Genomic DNA, 20,903 nt, shown 5'->3' on the forward strand with positions numbered 1-20,903 from the left:
CGGAAATCTGAAGGTGCATATACTGTGCCATTCAGATTAAGAGCAGTCAGAGTCAACATTAATAAGAATGGTCAATATGTCAACGTTATATTGTCGGACAACAAATATTCACTTGGCTTTCATGTGCATAAAGAGCTTTCCACACAGACTGTCGGAACTGTGATCTGACAACTGGTACAATTTCCTAAATGTAGGTCAGAGTTCCTCATGCATCATCGTTCTACACAGAGAGGTACTTGCAGTGTCAGTTTCCCGTATGTATGGCCCATGACTCCTCCAGCTATTGTCAGATTTGTGGCGTTAGAGAATGCATTGGGGTGTCTAGATTGTATTGTTGTCCAATTGTTGACCCAATTGAAAAGCTGAAGTGGCACTGTCATGTTACATCCATTATTATTTACAAACATTTCTCCTATGGATACACTTAAAGTGGTGTTTGTTTGAACAGGCCATGCTGTTAGAATGGGGCTAGTCGGAGTGGAATGGGGTCATTTAGAACACACATACCAACCCTGGTTTGTGTGTCATCTGGATAATTGGACTGCTGCCATCTACATGGTCTATCTCATGTCTCTTAAAGATGTAGTGACTACCTTGGAACCTTAATGCCAATAACCAAAATAATAATGCGGCAATCAGAGTGATAACTGCTGTCATACATGTGCACAACTCACACTGTTGCCATCTCCTTTGGTTTCTCTCCTGTTTCTAGCTTCTCTGTAGCTCCATTTTTTTTTATTGTTCTAGCCATTTATTTGCAGCCTGCAAGCCTTCCTTTTCCTGTTTGTAGTCACTCCCTTCACACTCTATTTTACACACTAGTTCTTTGCACTGTGCTTCATCCAATTTACCATCAAAGTTATATTTATTTTTCCACTTTGTTAGGTGTTCTATTGTTTTTGGATCCATTCGATGCATGCATCTGGCATCCCCTGTGAGCTTACTTTCAGAAGATCCCATGCTTTATTGTGTTTTTATCATGCGTATTTTACCGGTCTTTATTTTGTTTTATAGTTAGTTTTGTTTTTATTGTTCTTTTTCAGTTTGGTTCAATTATCTATCATAACTTTTCTTTAGTTATTTAGTTTTTTCAGCAAATTTTAGCTCTTTTGTTGTCTCATCTCCTCATCAATGTTTGCAGTACTGTACTGTCTTCCTATTAGAAGTGGTTTAAGTCCTTTTTCAGACTTCTAAGTTTTAAGTTCTACCAACCTAGAACTGAGGACTTCAGTTTCTTTGTGGTTATAGTCCTTCCCAGACTCTAAGTTTTAAACTCCCAGAACTAAGGGCTTCACTTCCCTGACTGTAAGTTTTAAGTTCCCAGAACTAAGGGCTTCACTTCTCTTGTGGTAGTTCTATCTTATAGTCCCAGACTATGTGGATCCCAGATCCCCTTCAGCAGCCAACCAGTTTGTATGGAATACACCAACTGATCCAGTCAGTGAAACTTTTGCTTCATTATCACCATTAGGTTCCCACAATCTGACAGTTTGTTGACACTGTAAAGGTTTCCCCTGTCAGTCGTTTCACTGAGACACTGCTGAATAACTACCACCCTCGTGATTCTTGCATAGAGACAACAAAATTAGGCTTACTTTTGGACTTGTGACAACTCCGCTTTAGTTCTTTAAGATCCCGTCACCCTCCTGTGGACAGCTAGGGCTGGCCTCTTTTGAGCATCTAAATTAAGAAGGAAGTCCCGGACTCCCCCGTGTCATTTCAACCCCAAAGCCTGTCCAGAAGAGAGATCTTGGTATCCGGCTCAAAGGACCAAAAATGTCAGGAAAATTCTTCAGTGGACACCTGACTTCTCCAATTTAATTCTCAGAGTTGTCTCTCAAGTCAAAGCAAAGTTTTACTTGTGCAAGGAATCAACATGAACAGAGCACAGTCTGTACAAGTCACTGGCGAAGGTGGAAATTATCACAGGTTTTATACAGACGCATAAACATGAGTTACACATCTTGGTATGTGTTGTCTCTAGGTTGCTACAGGCAGGCGGTTAGGACTGGTTTCTTATCCTGCAAACCCCTGTATGAGCAGCTTGTGTCCTTGTTCCTCTTTTAGCACACATCACACAGTATTACAATGAATAAGAACATTCAATCATCAAATACAATAATTTTCATAACATGTTCGTTTTGTGAATTATGGTCCCATTTAGGGGCAAATAGATGATAATAATAGCAGCAGAGTATGCTATAAGGTGGAACTACTTTGTGACTAAGAGGTCACTACCAGGTCCACTATTTGTTTGTTTTTCAAAAGACCAAGATTGCAAAGGCCAATTGTGAAACTGGAGGGTTTAAAATGGTAGTTCCAAGACTAATAGGTGAGGTTACAATGGCTGTTTCATATGCAGACTATGCTAAAATAAATAAATAAATAAATAAATAAATAAACCCATAATTTATCCATTATGTTTTAAGTTTGTAGTGGACAAGTATATTTCCAGCAGCCGTCCCTTGTAAACATTTTCTGAGTTTTCTGTTTACAGGGGGCAAATTGGAACCGTAAACATGTTTACATGGCTGACAAAGCAGCAATTTTGTACTTCAGATTTCCTATTTCTTGCCCTTTAATAGCTTTGAGGAGAAGATCCTTGATGCACTGCTTTGTATGAACGTTGTCCTTCATGGCACACCTCAATCAATAGCGGGTCGAGTAAGGTGTTTGACTTTTTTGCAGTACCAGCTACTTTGTGAACAAAAATTTGCTTTCACCTTCGAGTACAAATAGATGAGACACTTCTAACCCCGAAGGATGTTTGTGCACCTTTCAAACTTTGAGGATAAATTGAGGACATCCTTTAGATGTTCGATAACACTTTACCAAATACAAATCCAATACCAGATTTCCTAATTGAGTGCAAATGCCTTCAAATTACTTATTGAATGCAGCTAAGTTGTCTGTTAAGGGTTCAGTATTTTATTTTAGATATGTTGTGTTTGGTTACCCCCAGTGCAGGATCGTTCTGCCAACGTGGAGCCAAATCCAAAATGAAATAGAATATCTAAATCCAATTCTAGCCTTCGGTTTGGCTGACATGACACAGAGAAAAGCTTTGTTGGACTGATATTAGACACAGACATGCATCTCCTACACTGCAGAATAATGAATGCTGAACTCAGTACTTTGTGTGGTTTATATAATTCGACAAGATATTCAGTTCCACGTTAATACAGTTTTTTATGAACAAAATTACTGTGTTAACACAAAAGAACAATCGGGCAATTTCTAAAGAAATCAGAAACAAGTAAAACTCTCTCCTTTTATTAGGAATACAAAGTAAGAGGCACAATATTGGACTAAATGAGTTCCGGTCCACTGTCAGTGATGGGTCGGGACAAAATGGCTGCTTATTATCTCAATAAAGGAACAGAATGAGTAATCAGAGGCAATTAGCATGATTCCAAAAGTGAGAAAATTATAACTTTTAGCATCTGTGAGTCCGTGTTCTCTTTTAATGATGCATGTGTCAGACTGCCAGATTTTGTTTTATTTATTTGTGCTTTTGAAAAAAATAACAAATTACAACATAAAAGAGTGCACTCTTTGGAACTATTTTCAAAAGCTTTGTCCACAAGATTGTGACCTAATTCAATGAATGCTACGAAAAATGTACAAGTACTGAACTACATTTGATGGAGTTTTGGAAGTCTGAACAGATGAAGCTGATGCAACGTTGTTTTAAAGGAGGTCAACTAAGCTGTAAAATAGAGTCACTACTTCCCATTTCATAAGTGTACACCTCACAGAACGGATATAGGATGCTGTTGCAGTGATTTTATCATTTATTTCTGCGCTATTAGAAACTCCTGCACTTCAAGAAACATTACAGAAATGTGTGTGAGCAAAAGATCAAATGGTATCTAGACATACTTTCTGCAAATGAATGCAACTTTGTCCTGCCGTCAGCTTTGTATTCCAGCTGATTTCTGGTCTTGTGGCTTTTTGCAAATTGGACTTTTTCATGCCCTTTAACCTGACGTGACTCTGTCATGATGGTTATTTTACTGTCAGCCCTGCTAAAGCCTTCTTTCGCTACTCTGCTTCTTGTGTTCATCAGCGCCGGATGAGTCAGCTCCAGTCAAATGAGCTCAGTAAAAAGCCGCTGCAGGGTAAATCAATGTAGCTTTTCAGTCCACATCTAAAGGTTCCCTCTTTCCTTTTCCTTTAACTGAAGCCTCCATCTGCCATTACTGAGTATGTTGCATACTTTAAACTTTAAAAAAAATAAATCAGCCATCATCCTGCATGGGCCAGCTGCCCCTGACCTGCAGACCCAAAGATCATAGTTTAGTTTTGTTCAAGAACTCTTGTGATGACAGAATATTCGTACCGCAGTAGAAAAATACTCCACTTTTCCAACATAAGTGGTGCATTTTACTTTAGTAGGAGTAAAGAAGCATTACCGTGGTGGCGACGGTGCTATCCAGATTATTGCAGCTGTGCAGTATATTATTACTGATGCATTTGCGTTGAAGCTGTCAAAGTGCCCCCTTAAAGCAACCTAATGTAACAACTTGTTGCTTTTAACCGCCTTTGTAGTTTAATCCATAATAATAAACCGTACTTTCTATACTGATGACAGGCTCACTCTGAAATGTAAATATGGCTGTAAAACACATGTAGTGGACTAGAAAGTGCAGTATTTCCTTCTTAAATGGAGATAAGTGCATGTGTGGAGTAATACCTCAGAACTGTACCTAGGTATAGTACTTCAGGATTGTACTTGTATTTTATTCCACCAGTGACTACACATTTACAGAGTTAGCTGGTGTAAACGGTTGTGGACTGTTTGGAATCGGATGTGTTATTGTTGGTCAGTGCCGTAGACCTTTTCAGTGCAACACAACACATCCAGGCCACATTACTTTTATACAGTATCTAATATTCATGTTCAGTCAGTTGTTTATTTCTTTATCCTACACTTTTCTTTACCAGTTAAAGTAGAGTGTGCAACTAGGATGCGGCTCCGTCATCCATCATTTGTCTTCCACTTATCTAGATTTGGGTTGCAGTTGTAGCAGATTAAGCAGGGCTTGCTATACATCCTGTTCCTCAGCTACATTCATCCAGTTCTTCCATTATCCAAAGTGTTCTCAGGCCAAATATGCAGTTCCCCCAACACTTGTGAGTCTACCCAAGTGGATATACCAGTAAAACCTCCAAAGGAAAAATCAGACGTCAGAACCACTTAAAGTTGCTTCTTTAGATGTGCAGGAGAAGCAACTCCACTCCAAGCTCACCTCAGATGTCCGAGCTCCGTACCCAATCTCTAATGGTACGTGTCCACAGGGGTGTTTTTTCCTGCTTGGTCGACGTGCACTAGTGGGCCACTAGGCGGTCATATGACAGCCCTTCAGTCTGGTAGAAGAACCAACATGGCGGCTCGGTCGCAAAGTTTATCTTTTATCATGAAAACAGTACAGCGAAAAGTATTTCTGAAAGCACTTCAGGCGAGAAATGAGCTGCTGAATCTGTCCTCGTTTTAGTTCAGTGATGGCTAGTTTAGACATTTAACAAAAGTTTTGCGAGGCATCGAACCTCCGCTCCACACACCAAATTTGCATAAAGTAGAAGTCAAGTCTACTTTATGCAAATTAGCTCCAGGGCGATGCACCACTAAGTAACTCAAAAAGCAATATAACCAGCATGCAATGCAATGCACCTCATATAGACAGTGAATGAGATGTGAGAAATTGACAGATCCTGTGGACACGTACCATAAGGCCGAGTCCAACCAACCTTTGGTAATAACACATTGCAGGCTCTTGCATCCACAACTTTGTTCTTTTGGTCACCACACAGAGCTCATGACCATTGATGAGGGTTGGAGCGTAGGTGGACTGGGATATTAAGACCTTTGCTTTCTGGTTCAACTTCATCTTCATCACATTGGTCCAGTACCCACACTCATTGCACAAATCTGTCCATCTCACACTCCATTTCCATACTTAAACTCCTTCATCAAGTCAACTCAGCCCTGGACCAGAGGAAGTAATCCATCTCCTCAGTTTTGGAGGTGCGTACTCTCTCCCACCCATGTGTGTGCTGAAGTCAACGATCTAATGGAGCTAACAGAACCACATCATCTACAAAAAATTAGAGATTCGCAAACTGGACATTCTCGTCCTCACCCTGGCGACTGTCCATGAATGGCAGAAACACGATCGGAGAAAAGGGGCGACTTTGGCGGGATCCAACACCAACTAGAAACATGTTTGTGCCAAGAATATGGACACCATCTTCACTTTGGTTGCACAAGGAAGGTATGGCTTGTAGCAATGACCGTGGTACTGCTGTAGTTACACCCTACAAGGTTCCCTGAAGGAGTGTCAAAAAAACCATGTGACTGTTACATGATAACATAGATCACTGTTTGCATCCTGTTTCCAACCCACGACAATAGTAGCTTCATTACAGCTCGACCATGACCATTCCCGAACAATTTTTTGTGCCTAAAGTTACCCGTACTTGAACTGTAGCATGAACAGATTAGGCAACAATTGTTGTTGCAACTGTTATGATGATTCTACTGGGAACTGACAACAACATCATCCTGTTTGATCAAAAAATGGTCTTTGGCTTTTGTTGTTATATTTTTCCATCTATGGCTAAGGTGACAAACGCAACAAAGTGTGTTTAAGACAGTGTGAATAACCCGCACTTCAACAGTCGGAGGAACTCTGAAGCACTTTGCCCCCTCTAAATTGTTTATTTTTCAGTGATACCGCAATTTGTCACCAACCTTGTCAACATTTGTCACTATGGGTGTGCGTATTACTGCATGTGTGTGGCGTCTAGACAGGAGAGGCCTAATCTATTTTCCATGTTCCCATCCGGTCCTGTTGGAGCCTTTGAATGGCAGATAAACAGAGCGGGGCTAAGGCTGAGGCTTCATCAAGAGGATTAAGTCTGCGAGTCTTATCTCCAGAGGAGCCTCTCTGCCTCCTCTTTCTCTTCCCCCTTCCCCATCAGCATCGAGGACTCTCACCGCTCGCTACAGAGTTCACTCCCAGTTCACACACTTTACAGTACAAACCGCTGCCATAAGCTCAAAATCACACAACGTACATCGGGATTCGTGTGGCGTCCCGTGAGTCGGTGTCACGTAAGGATTTCACCGCACCGCAGATACAGAAGAAGTCCATTTACAAGTTTGTTTTTTGGGGGGATTTTTTCTCCAAGAGTGGATTAACCGAGGGAGAGAGATGGAATAAACGCAGGCAAACAGATTAATTATGAAAAAGATGGAAAATGGAGTAAATATGATGAAGTAAGACAAAAATCAAATACACGTATTAAAAATGTGCCGCGTCTGTTGAGGGTGTCCTGGTTATGCGGGGACACTGCCAGACAGAGAGCGTCACAAAATCACAACATTTGAATATGAAAGAAAAACGATATGAAAAGTACATTATCATCAAATTTTAAAACAACTGACACCCAAGAATATGCTGATTAAAAACAAGGACGAAAACTTACTCAGCCAGGCTTGTGTTTAACTCTATTTATTCAACAAGAAGGGTTTAAATAAAAGAAAATATTGTGTCTGTACTGTATATCAGCCTAAAAGCAGCATTTTGCATTTAATACAGCAAACAAACAGATGCATACACTGTGCTTTTACATAAACAGATGCTAATGGAGAGTTTGGGTTGAATACTGGATGTCGGTGTTATTGATGATTAAGCAGGTGGTAGTTTTGCCTCGGTGATGTCTGTAATCAGGAGCTCTGAACTCTGGAGTCGAATGCTTGAGAGGAAAGACACAGATAACTGTGATTTATACAAACAGTATCAACAACTGAGCTCTGCTACCAGCTCCTGTATGGTTCTTTATATGTTTCTCTATGAGAAAACCTTCAAGGTTCCTCATACGTTCCTTATTTTTCACCGTTGACAACATTGGTGACATCGTGAACATCAAAATAGTCACCTTTAGTCATCATGTTTGATAGTCAAACTGTGAAAGGTAACAACCAATTTCCACCAAACATAGAGAACAGTGGATTGCTTGGTCCAGATTGGGACTTTTGCACAGGTTAAAGTCAAATTTAGAAAAAAAAACAAGTATTGAGTCAAAGTACTGTACAACTAACAGAGCAAACCATAAAACAACAATAACTAAAGAATATAATAAGAAAGAAGAAGAGGAAGTGGGTTTTATCTAACAACGCGAAAGCAGTTCTCACATGGAAATTCTAACTCACAGATACTGCAAAGGCTCGATCACCTCTATTTTTGAGTCTAGATCTCAGAACATCTGTGAGCATCTGGCTTGTCAATCTCAGTGCTCTAACTGGGATATGATGATGGAAAAGTTTGACTAAATAACCTGTTTAAAACCCTGAAAAATCAAATATTGAAACCTATCTTGGAATGGACGTGTAGCCAGTGGAGGGAGGCCAGTCCTGGTGCCATTACATTTACTTTTTCATGTTAGAAGATGAACATAATTCAAATTTTCTAAACCATTGTACAAAGAATTATAATAGTCAAACAATAGTATTAAAGGAATGAACAGCTTTTTTTAGCTAGAGTTTGGGAGAAAGACAGGCCTCTAGCCTAACTGAAAGTCTTGACTGAAAAAAAAACGAATTATTTTTGGCTACTATTGAATTTGAAGGAGCTATTAAATATGACGCCAACCTTCACTGGATGGAATGAATGAATGGATGAAACATGTTGGCAGCCAGAAGGATCTACATGAAAATGTAGCACACTTTAGAAGCAGAGTGATCTAACCCAGTTTCTGTAGTTTTTTAGTTTTGTGTTTTCAAGGATGGTCTAACATTCCACTGTAACGCTATATTTGGGTTGTGGGTTAGAGCACTTTGCCACGAAAAATCTAGACCATAAAATATTGCAGAAATTATACAAAACTCAATTGGAACATTTTATGGGTTAGACCACTCTGCTTCTAACCTCTTCAAATGTTCTTTGCAGATGCTGCCACCTTGATATTCACCAACCCACTGTTCATTGAGTGTATTATATGTTTGTTTGCTGTTACAATGATCTTTTTTTAAATGCATCATTCATATCTAGTACATTTGGTCAATTATAGGTAGAATTTCTGTCCCTTTGGATGAAACATGGCACCCAAAACGATTGACACAATAATGTATGGATATAGCCCCCCAAAATGTATATATTGAGACAGTTTAATGTCATAAATATGCGATAACTAGTTGACTAATGGCTTTAAAAATCTTTGTAGACTGAACTGCAGATAGAAGTTTGTCTGACCAGATTTCCCCCCCCTAAAAAAACTTACTTTGGTGGTTAGTATTTGCAGAATTATAGGGTTCCCGTCCTCAGCGTTGCAGTTTTATTTTCAGTCAGATCTCTCTAATCAGCTTCACCTGCATACATGATGTGCTTAGTTGGATTCTGTCGGTGGCTCTGTGTGTGTGTGATGCTGCTGTATGTGTGTGTTCATTGTAGCCGTGAGGCAGCAGCTGACGATAATCTCTCGGAGGGGTCGATGTCGTGGTTGTCACGGCGATCTTCCCGGGGCTGATGTCGGCTGACGGCTGGTGTCACCATCACTTCCCGTCAGCGGCCCCTCTGATGGCTCTCGTTTCATTCTGAGCGAGAGCGAGCGTGTCGACATGTGTCGGAGTAGTCGCTGACTAACTCTGCCTGTGTGTGTATGTGCTTTGTTTTTTTTTTTTGCTTTTTTTTAGCCAAATGAAACAGTTTCTACAGCCATCAGTGGTATTATCCTCTATTTTTACCATGTTATTCCACTCTCAGGACATTATTTTCCTTCTTCCCTCCTTTTAAAGCGGTTTAGCTGCAGGGGAGCACATGCAGGATCGATAAACATTATCTCGCATGCTTTTAATTGTTCCTCAAGGCATGGAGCTGGAGCTGCACGCCGTCCACTCTGGTCAGCATCAGCAGCACCCAGAGCTGATGCTTTTTTATTTCTGTTCGGCATAAAAAACAGCAGCTTGTCCGGCCTCTGCAATGAATGAATGAATAATAAACAAATTCACAAGTGCAATTTATTTTCTATGATGAGTTTTCTGATTAAATTAGACAAGTTTGCTTCGCTCTCAGCAGGTTCATCTGCTCGCCTGCGTGCGTGGATGTTTCCCCCGCCTGCCGATTTGACTTGCCTGCAGATGGCAATGTGTTACATTTCTATAACAGCCTCTTCTTTGCTTCCCCGTGAAGCACAAGTGCTGCTGTTTTCTCCTCCTGCAGCTCAGGGCTGGTATGCAACTCTGCTGAAAGTCGTGGGGTTAGAAAAAACGAAAACGCACTTTGCATTTCAGTGACCCGACTTGTGCAACTTTGGTTTTTTAATCCCCTTTTGAATCAGCCGAGGCACAGAGTGAAAGTGGAATTGAAGGAATATCTGTAACATATTGTGATGGGGCCTTGTTAAAAGTGACATGCAGTAATGTGAGAGAGAGAGAGAAAAAAAAACTCAATAAACATCGCTGTCATCCTTCAGCGCCCGGCTTTCTTTCTCTCTCGCCTTAATTCATCCAAAGCTGAAAATTTGAGTCTAATTTCTGAGCTGTAAGCGTTATGCAGGTTGTCAGCGTCTACAACGATCTGTCATCTCTCAGCTGAAGCTCATGCAACACTGCATTTTCTCTGCAGAGAGCCGGAGAGTGGAAGGGGGGAAAAAAAAGAAGAAGCCAACAGACAAAGACGGAGGGAACATATGGAGTTGCATAGTTTTAGATTTTCTCCTGCAAATGCTTTTCTCAAACTGATTCATGTAGTTTTTATTACTCCTGACAGTAGTAAACAGCTGCTGTGTGTGTGTGTGTGTGTGTGTGTGTGTGTGTGTGTGTGTGTGTGTGTGTGTGTGTGTGTGTGTGTGTGTGTGTGTGTGTGTGTGTGTGTGTGTGTGTGTGTGTGTGTGTGTGTGTGTGTGTGTGTGTGTGTGTGTGTGTGTGGTGGTGGGGGGGTGGTCAGTGCTTTTCGTACCTGTGTGTTTGTGTGTTCAATCTGGATGCATTCCGCCACTCCGTTGTGAGGAGTGTGAGCCGACGCCACACACTCAGCAGCCATGTCCAATCGAAATAGATTGGAGCCATGGAGGCTGGGTAATTCTGGGTGTGCATGCAGTCCTGCTGTAATCTTCTCACCACGCCTCGCCTGGTCGCCTTCGCTCACTTTTTTTTTTTAAATACATAATGAGATCGATAGCTTTTGGTGGGCTCCTGCTTAGAAAACAGAATCAGAAAACGAAAGTCTTCAACTTTTATCTGGCGTCAGCAACTATTACTGCATTTCAACCAGTCTTTTGCAGCCATGTTCTCTTTCGTTCGCATCAGAATACGAAATCGTGTGACATCTTTGGCATTCTCAGAGGTGTTTACTCTCTCGTCTCGGGATGGTCGTCTCTCGTATTTCTTGTTTTCCTCACAGCTGAATTCTCAAGTGACCCTGCAATCGATTATTTCCAACGTTACAAAGGATATCTGAGTTCCTGTAATGCTTCAAAGCTGGCTACAGTAGCTAAAATAATCGATAAAATAGAAGTAACCTGTGTTCTTGTTCGCAATCACAATATTTTGAGCTGTCTGGGGCCAAAAAACAAAAAAATCTGTCACACGAGTTAAATGTTCACAACTTAATTGTCCATTATGTGCAAAAATGCCATAAACCACCTCAGTGAAGCGTAAAAACATTTTTAAAAATGTGGTCTTTTACATAATTTTTTTTCAAATGCAATACTCCAAGATTAGCAAATACATTATGGAAACGCAATCTTCTCAGTGCTGTAATCTCACCATACCTCGTCTGGTCGACTTCTCTCACTTCTTTTTTTTGTAATACATAATGAGAAAACAGATTCAGAAAACGAAAGCGTCTTTCAGCTTTTATCTGACGTCAGGAACTATTGCTGCATGTGAACCAGTTTTCTGCAGCCATGTTCTCTTTCGTACGCACTAGAATAGGAAACCGTGCGACATTTCTGGTGTTCTTGGAGATGTTTACTCTCTCTACATAAGCCGACTCAGGACGATCGTCTCTCGTATTTCTTGTTTTCCTCACCGCTGGATTCTCAAGCAACCCTGCAATTGATTACTTCCAGCATTACAAAGGATATCTGAGTTCCTGTAATGCTTCAAAGCTGGAATGAGGAGGTTTCCCAAAGGAGCGCTGGTTCCATTGTTTTTTTTAATAACTTGACAGTTTGTTCCAGTTATTGGGATTTTACTACTTGGCCTCTTTTAAGAAAGCTCACACCAAGGTGCAAGGTAGAACTGCAGCGAGTAATTGAATAATCAAAACCATAATTCCAGCTTCTTACATATGAATGTTTTCTAGTATCTTCTCTCCTCTGTGATAGTAAATTGAATGTCTGTTGGCTTGTAGATAAAACAATACATTTGAGAGTGCAATTTTGAGCTTTTGGAAACACTAGCTGTACACTAAAGGTTATGGCTATGTTTCTATATTGTCATTTTATGCAAATTTTAAATGATTGGTTCAGAAAGTTTCCAACATTTGCTTTTTTTCTTCTTAATTAAACATGGCTGCTACCATCTGACATGCAAGAATAATTACAGCTTCCCTGACTTAAAAACAATTCCTTAAGACTTATCTCTATTTTTCTTGCATAGATGGCCAAAGTTTTGAATGTTTCTTCTTTCTTTACTTTGAGATTTTTTTTAGCTAGTTAACTGGTTTTGTTTTCATCTTCTACTGTGTTTATTGCAGCTAATGTAGCTAACAGCGCTACCTTCTGATGACACTACACGGTCCAGTTTATTCCCTTCAAAGCAGTTAATGGAAACAAACTTCCATCCATTATCTGAACACCGCTTAATCCTCATTAGGGTCGCGGGGGCTGGAGTCTCTCCCAGCTGACTGAGGGTGAAGGAAGGGGACACCTGCACAGGTAACAGTCTATCACAGGTTCACCTGGACAGGTAACAGTCCATCACAGGGCTACACATAGAGACAAACAATCACACTCACACCTACGGACAATTTAGAGTTACCAGTTAACCTTAGCATGTTTTTGGACTGTGGGAGTGAGCTGGAGAACCTGGAGATAATTCACACATGCACAGGAAGAACATGGAGACTCCATGCAGAAAGATCCGTTGATCTTCTAGCTGCAAGGCAACGGTGCGAACCACAGAGCCACTGTGCAGCCCAGAAACAAACTTATTTATTACTCCACCAAGGAGGCAGAGCCTTGGCAGAATTATTTGACCATTGGTGTTGATTTGTCTGTTTGGCCGTCTGTTTGTCTGTACTAGGGCTGCCACAAACGACGCGTCGACGAATCGCCTGAGCACGATACGTCATCAAAAGCGGAAGTGAGCGCGCAATGCAACAGAAATCACCGTCCGAGTGGAGCGCGGAACACGCATGGACATCCGCGCTGTATCGTGCATATATAGTATATGCATATATTATATATGCACAATACAGCGTGGACATCCGCGTTTACGATACAGCGCGGACATCCGCGCCGCATCGTGCATATACTATATATGCACGATACGGCGCAGATGTCCATGCGTGTTCCCCGCTCCACTCGGACGGTGATTTCTGTTGCATTGCGCGCTCACTTCCGCTTTTGATGACGTATCGTGCTCAGGCGATTAGTCGACGCGTCGTTTGTGGCAGCCCTAGTCTGTACGCAACATTACGAAAAAATAGACCAACGGATTTGGATGAAATTTTCAGGGAAGCTCAGAAATGACTCAAGGACCAAGTGATTAGATTTTGGCAGTGATGCAGATTATAGTCTGGCTCCACGGATTTGTTAAAGATTTCTGTATCATTGTGAGATAGCAGCACTGTAACCATGACAACAAGTGAACACTACATCAGTTGCCTGCTGATGATCACATGATTGTGATCCTACTACAAATCCACTGCTGAGGATTTATCAGGACTTACCCGTCCGAAATTATACAAGGAACAACTGATTCTGAGTCCCATCAGTTCTGCCCGCTACATATTTAGGTGACGTGATTCGATATCCGTACATAACGTACACATGCATAACACACACCTGTGCTCAGCGCAAAGTCATTTTGTTTGAGGGTACATTTATATTAAATGGACACATTCTATGGTGCCGTGATTTCTGCCACAAATTTTTTCAAGATTTCAGCCGTCAGAGAGCACAGTACTCCGAGTGCTTTTCTTCTTCTTCTTATTATTATTATTGTTATTATTATTTGTTTTTTTTGTATATTTTTTGGAAAGTTTGCTTCAAATTTACTTAATACTCATGCATAAGTTCTGTGCATGCTGAAGGCAGTTGTAACCAAGGGAAAAGGGGTCACTGGAATAGTTTTTGTTGGCCATCGATCAGACAACCTGGTTTGTGTTTATTGGACAGCTAAGCTGTCAGTCCAAGCTTATAATCCAATGGAAGCACACCTTGGACCCGCCCTACACCTGTGCAGCTAAATGCATGCATGCACTCAGTCGTGCCAAACCCTGGAAGACCACACGGCCAAGCCAAAACCATCAGCAGACAGTTGCATTTATTTGAACAAACTGTGAAAGACCGGAACCTGGCTTCACATCCAGACCTGCTGCTCGGAGCGGCTTCCGTCTTCAAGCTACTGAATGGATGGTAAGGTTTTGTTTGTTGGACTGAAATCATCAGATTGTGAACTAGAAAACCCTGAAAAGCCTGGTAGTGTGCAGGCCCCAAGCCTGGCTGCGTTAAAGCTGCTGCTGTGATCGGAATATACTGTGCCCACAGGGTTTTTTTGAGGTTTTTGTAAACTTGAACTGTTGTAATGCTTGGAGTTGTACAGGGTGTCCCCAAATCTGGACACATAGGAAATCTCATTAACTGTCCTCCACAGTGTTTAAACACGGCTGTTATATTCAATATATATTTGAGCAATTATCAAATATATATATATATATATATATATATATATATATATATATATATATATATATATATATATATATATATATATATATATATAAATAATGTAAAAAAAATTTTTTTTGAAAGTATGTATTTTTGCCAATGTGAACAAGACTTCAGAGACACCCTGTGTAATTAAATTACTTTGCAAGGCTATTTCTAATTTTCAAATTTTTTATTCAATTTATTATTTTTGCTGTTTTCCTTGATTTCCGTCAAGTGTTTTTTTTTCATTTCGATACAGTTGGTGGAAAGAAATCTGTTTGTTTCAATAATTTTCCTCCAGCTCCACAGCCATATTTAACTTGCCCTGTTCTCTAATTAATGATTTATTTTGCTGTAGTATAGTTGTATGTATCTGTATATGTGAACTACCGTTCAAAAGTTTGGGGTCACTTTGAAATGTCCTTATTTTTGAAAGAAAAACATTTTTTTTCCAAAAAGGATAACATTAAATGAGTGATAAATCCAGTGTAGACATTGTTAATGTGGTAAATGACTATTCTGGCTGGAAACAGCTGATTTTTAATGGAATATCTCTGTAGAGGTACAGAGGAACATTTCCAGCAACCATCACTCCTGTGTTCTAATGCTACATTGTGTTAGCTAATGGTGTTGAAAGGCTCATTGATGATTAGAAAACCCTTGTGCAGTTATGTTAGCACACAGATAAAAGTGGGAGTTTTCTTGGGAAACATGAAATAGCCTGGGTGACCCTAAACTTTTGAACAGTAGTGTAGGGCAACTTGAACTCATTTTAGAGCAACCTTAGCTAATATGGAGCAACTTTGCCGAATGCAGAGCGACTTTAACTAATATAGAGCAACTTGAATTCATGTACACTACTGTTCAAACATTTGAGGTCACTTAAAAATGTCCTTGTATTTAAAAGAAAAGCACGATTAGTTAACACAATGTAGCATTAGAACACAGGAGTGATGGTTGCTGGAAATGTTCCTCTGTACCTCTATGGAGATATTCCATTAAAAATCAGCTGTTTCCAGCTACAATAGTCATTTACCACATTAACTATGTCTACACTGGATTTAATTTAAGGTTATCTTCATTGGAAAAAACTACTTTTCTTTCAAAAATGAGGACATTTTTAAGTGACCCCAAACTTTTGAATGGTAGTGTACAGACTACACATCTGGAACAAGGTTGCTGCTACCACATCCACGAGAACTGATTTGGCGAGCTTGCATTGATAGAAGAAGAAGTTTCTGAAATTAAAAACATCACATCATCAGTGTGTCAGCAGCAGGCTTCTGTTGGAGCTGCTGCAGGTTTGAATTACGTTTTATATTCAGGGACAGAAGATAAATCTGAGGGCTCCACACTCCACAAAACACAACATTCTGAAGCGCAAATCTGTTTTCAGTTTCTCTAATCTTTTATTTTGTTTTTTATTTTTTTTTTGCTGAGATATTGGATCATTTGAACGTTTATTGAAATGAAACCATGTGAGAAGTTTGGAGGAGAAAATCACTCTTTGGCAGAGCTGTTAACAACATGTGAAAAGTGACCCTGACGAAGTCTTTTGTCAGACATCAGAGGCCAGGAAAGTTTTATTTGGAAGAATGTGTTGCATTTGAGAAACGTCTTCTGTTACTCGTGTAAAATCTTCAAATAAATGCAGCTAAGTACAAAGCAAAGAGTCTCCCTGTGAAATGTAAATGAATGGACGTATAAAGTAGTAGGAAATGGGAATAATACTCAAAGTACAAGTACCTCAAAACTGCACATCTTGGTAACTTTGTTAACTTTCCAATCCTGGTGGAGATTGTGAGACGATTTGAAAGCTGGATGAAGAAAGACTCCACAATCATCTCATAATGTAAACACAGTCACTGAGGGGGATACAAATAGAGCTGAAGGCAGCCACATCACGCGTCCAGCGAATATTACACTATCAACAGGTGAATACAAATCCAAACCTACACCATAGGAACCACGCTGTTAAACACTCGCTGTAAGTATGAACTTTACGATGTCTGGCTGGTTTTATTCATCCTGCTGGATCCAGATATATAGATCTACGGCCTTCAAATATCCACCTTACGGCAGTTTCATGCCCGTTGTTGAGGCTTCGTCTATTTAGCTGCATCAGACTGAGATGTGCGCTGCTGATGGGATTTGATGTTTTTGTCTTCCTTGTTGACTGACAGGCCGAAGCTAACTGTCTCCCTTTCTTCCTCTCCATCTATTTACATCTAGGAGGGGAAGGACATTTTCAGGAATAGAAACAGAACTGCTGTTCAAGTAGGGAGGAGAGATGTGCACAGCTGATCTTTATTCATGGCTTCCTTTGATGACAGCAACAGGTAATAATCCTCTGAGGTCTGAAGTGGGGCTGTGTGGGCTGAAACGTACAGTAGAGCCGCTCAAACTTTGTCCGACTGGTGACGTCAGTATGAGATCTGTAACACGTGACCTCTTCTTTTTTTAGGCTTGGCAGCGAATACCATTGTGACGATCCATTATAGGATTTGAGCACTTCACTTACAAGGTAGGTGTCTGAAGTCCACCTGAACTCTACTGATTTACCTCCACATTAAGAAGAAATGCATTTAATATGTTAACCCCTGTGGGGTCAAAATTGACCCGTTTTAAAGTTTGAAAATGTGGGAAAACAAATACATTTTCACAGTGAAGTTTTACTGATATATATGGAATCACTTTAGATATTTTTGTGATTTTTTTTTTGGACGATTTTTGCTCATTTTCTGAAAATATTCGCAAGAATTTTCTTGCCAAATTTTTTATTTATTTGTTTTTTGTTTTTTTTTTAAACTTCTAAGGGAAACTTTTAGGGAATTATTGGAATTTTCTTCCTGAAGGTTTTGCAAAGTTTCAGAAATTTGGGGAATTTTTTTTGCTGAACTTTTGGATATTTTCAGACAAGGAAACAATATTTTTTGGTGCCGGTAAATGAGGACAACAGGAGGGTTAAAAAAAACTTGAAATGTTTGAAAAATTCCATGTAAAATGTACCAAGAATGCCCACATATGCTACCGTTCAAAAGTTTGGAATCACTGAGAAATGTCCTCATTTTTGAAAGAAAAGCAGTTGTTTTTTCAATGAAGATCACATTAAATGAATGATAAATCCAGTATAGACATTGTTAATGTGGTAAATGACTATTGTAGCTGGAAACAGCTGATTTTTAATGGAATATCTCCATAGGGGTACAGAGGAACATTTCCAGCAACCATCACTCCTGTGTTCTAATGCTACATTGTGTTAGCTAATGGTGTTGAAAGGCTCAATGATGATTAGAAAACCCTTGTGCAGTTATGTTAGTACATGGATAAAAGTGGGAGTTTTACTGGAAAACATGGAATTGCCTGAGTGACCCCAAACTTTTGAATGACAGTGCAAGTGGTTCTAAAATGACCCAGTGAGGTTGTTTTCTTGTACTATCTTTGTAATGAAAAAATTCTATCATTTAATTTCCCAGCTGTTCCTTAAAAAACCTGTTTTTGATATCATTCCATTTAGATTTTTAAGTTGTCATTTAGAAATTGTAATATGGGAGGGACAGAGAGCAGCAACAGCTTTAGGAAAAGAGTGGAAAAATGTCACCAAAATGGATGCTGACATTCTTCTATTGCTGCTCGATGTAATATTCTTCTTTTTCGATTACAAAATTGTTCAAAATCTGTTATAAAGTGAAAAATCAACCTATTTCAAACATGAAATTATTCTTTTGTGGGCAAAAATATCATCCAAACAATAATACAAATGATTATTCTTCACCAAAATGACCAAAAATGACATAAAAACACATTGATTCTTTTATGGGTCATTTTTGACCCACTTATGGAAGAGTGTAGAGTCCAATCACTCCTGCATCTCATGGTTTAATATATAGAAAACCTGAACTATTTGAAAATTCCACATAAAAAGTACCAAGAATGCCCACATACATTGAATACATAGCAGAATCTACATTGCCTTCAATGCATTTTTTCATTGTTAGAACAGGTTTATTTTAGATAAAGAAAATGTTCTGGTGGGAAAGGCGGCAATGCAGCAGGCCTGCAAACACACACAGACATGACCCACACTTCCATTTGTCTGTTTGCTCAGCTAACGCTGTCGGCATTTGAGCTGCAAGTCCTTTCTTTATGAGTCCTGAGTGATTTAGCCCTGAGAAGCAGAGTGCTCTCTTAGAGCAGTCAGAGCCACTCAGCACTCAGCGGCAGACAAGAGGATGGGACATTCAAGTGTTGCCTCTAAACCTCGTACATCCAAACGTTTCTCCGGTTTTCATTTTGATCCTTAAAACTAGAAGCTTTGCTGAGAAAATGCAGCAAACCTTGAACCTCAATAGGCTGCTGTATGTGTTGGTAACAAAAAGCCTTTTGGACTGAAAGTGCCCACAGTTGCGGGCCAATTTCATTCCAAAATAATCCAATCATTAAGTTTGTCCCTTTTAATCCTATAGCAATAATGATTGTAGACTATACAGCAGATGTAAATTAGAATGGCATATGTGGTTGGAAGTGAAGGAATATCAGTAGAAAGTTGTCGGTTTTGTTCTAGTTAAGAGTGAAAACGTGGATCTCCTTCATCTTGTGGCCAAACCTTCAGCCAACAGACTCGTGCATGTAGAGTTATCCTCCAAACAGATGGAAAAAACTGCACCAAGGACTTTTTTGAGGTAATAAATGAATGAGTGATTACATGTGGGTACTCAGAAGGGAGAATCATTGGGTTTCTCTCTATAATGTCATGGAAATTGCCCTGAGATGAGTCATGCGATGATTAGGAGCTCTATAAATAAAACTGCATTGAGCTGAACGTAGGCTGCACAGTTCAAACACTTGCATTCATTATTCCATGTAAATATGTTCATTTCACAGAATATTTGTTTCCAGGTTTCAAGTTTTACACGCAATTCTAGCTAGAGTGGCTAAAATAATCAATAAAATATAAGTAGCCTATGTTTGTGTTCGCAATCACAATAATTTGACCTGTCTATGGAAAAAAAAATAAATCATTCTCATCAGTAAATGTTCACAGCTTAATGGAAAAAGGCGTTCCTATCACCCATTATGTGCATTAACTCTTTCTAAAATGCCAAAAACCAACTCATATAAATATAAAAACTTTGCAAAATTTGGTAACTTTTGAAAATTTTGTCTTTTCCATTACATTTTTCGAATGCAATGCTTTAAAATGAGGACAAAATACATGATGGAAAGTTGAAAAAAAAGGTGTTTCCGCCGCCTATTATGTGCAAGAACGGTTTAGAAAATGAGAAAAACAAACTTAAACATAACAAAATTTGGAACATTTTATAAAATGTTGTCTTTTACACAACATTTTTGTAATGCAATACTCCAAAATGAGCAAAAAATACATTACTGAAAATTGGAAAAAAGGTATTTTCATCACTCATTATGTGCGTTAACGCTTTCGAAAATGACAAAAACTCAAACAAGTGTAAAAATGTAACAAAATTTGGAACATTTTTTAAAAATTTGTCTTTTCCATTAATTTTTTCAAATACAATACTCCAAAATGAGCAAAAAATGCATTCTGGAAACATAACTATTAATGTTGGTTGCTATGAAGATCTAGCTGTGCTTTTTATGTCAATGAATGACTTATCTGAGCTTTCTCAACTTGGTGTCGGGGTCATTGTTTTGTTTTCTCCAATTAGCTATAGAAAACAAAGTATGGGCAAGTAAGAATTCAGTTTTTTTCATATAGTCCAGCAATATGTAACTTTTAGCTTTCTATTATCACAGTCTGATCTATAATCAACAGTTGCAGAGATATAGCCTTACGATAAAAACTAAGAAGATCATGCTTGTCAGAAAGCGTATTGCACATCAAATGTAATGCCTGATTGTGCCACCAGATGGCGCCTGTTAATATTTAAAGAGATGGAAAACTGCAGTTTGTTTGCTGTGTTTGTAGTGAGCTGAGGAGATGGTCACTTGGACTGCAGGTAGTTCATGTTGGCAAGCAGACAGCATTGTGGGGGTTTAGC

At 39.4% G+C, this 20,903-nt stretch overlaps 1 long non-coding RNA gene across 1 annotated transcript in view; it reads left to right on the top strand.

The window, feature by feature from the left end:
* The first annotated feature begins 14,448 nt into the window (after window positions 1-14,448).
* Window positions 14,449-20,903, top strand: part of LOC111563448 (uncharacterized) — a 48,344-nt gene continuing 41,889 nt past the window's right edge. Inside the window, exons 1-3 of the long non-coding RNA XR_008600164.1 lie at window positions 14,449-14,589; window positions 17,116-17,222; window positions 17,348-17,407. This is a non-coding gene — a long non-coding RNA (uncharacterized LOC111563448). The remainder of the gene's footprint in view (window positions 14,590-17,115; window positions 17,223-17,347; window positions 17,408-20,903) is intronic.

The sequence above is a fragment of the Amphiprion ocellaris genome, chromosome 21, assembly GCF_022539595.1.
Source record: "Amphiprion ocellaris isolate individual 3 ecotype Okinawa chromosome 21, ASM2253959v1, whole genome shotgun sequence".
In the NCBI taxonomy this organism is placed as follows: Eukaryota; Metazoa; Chordata; class Actinopteri; family Pomacentridae; genus Amphiprion; species Amphiprion ocellaris.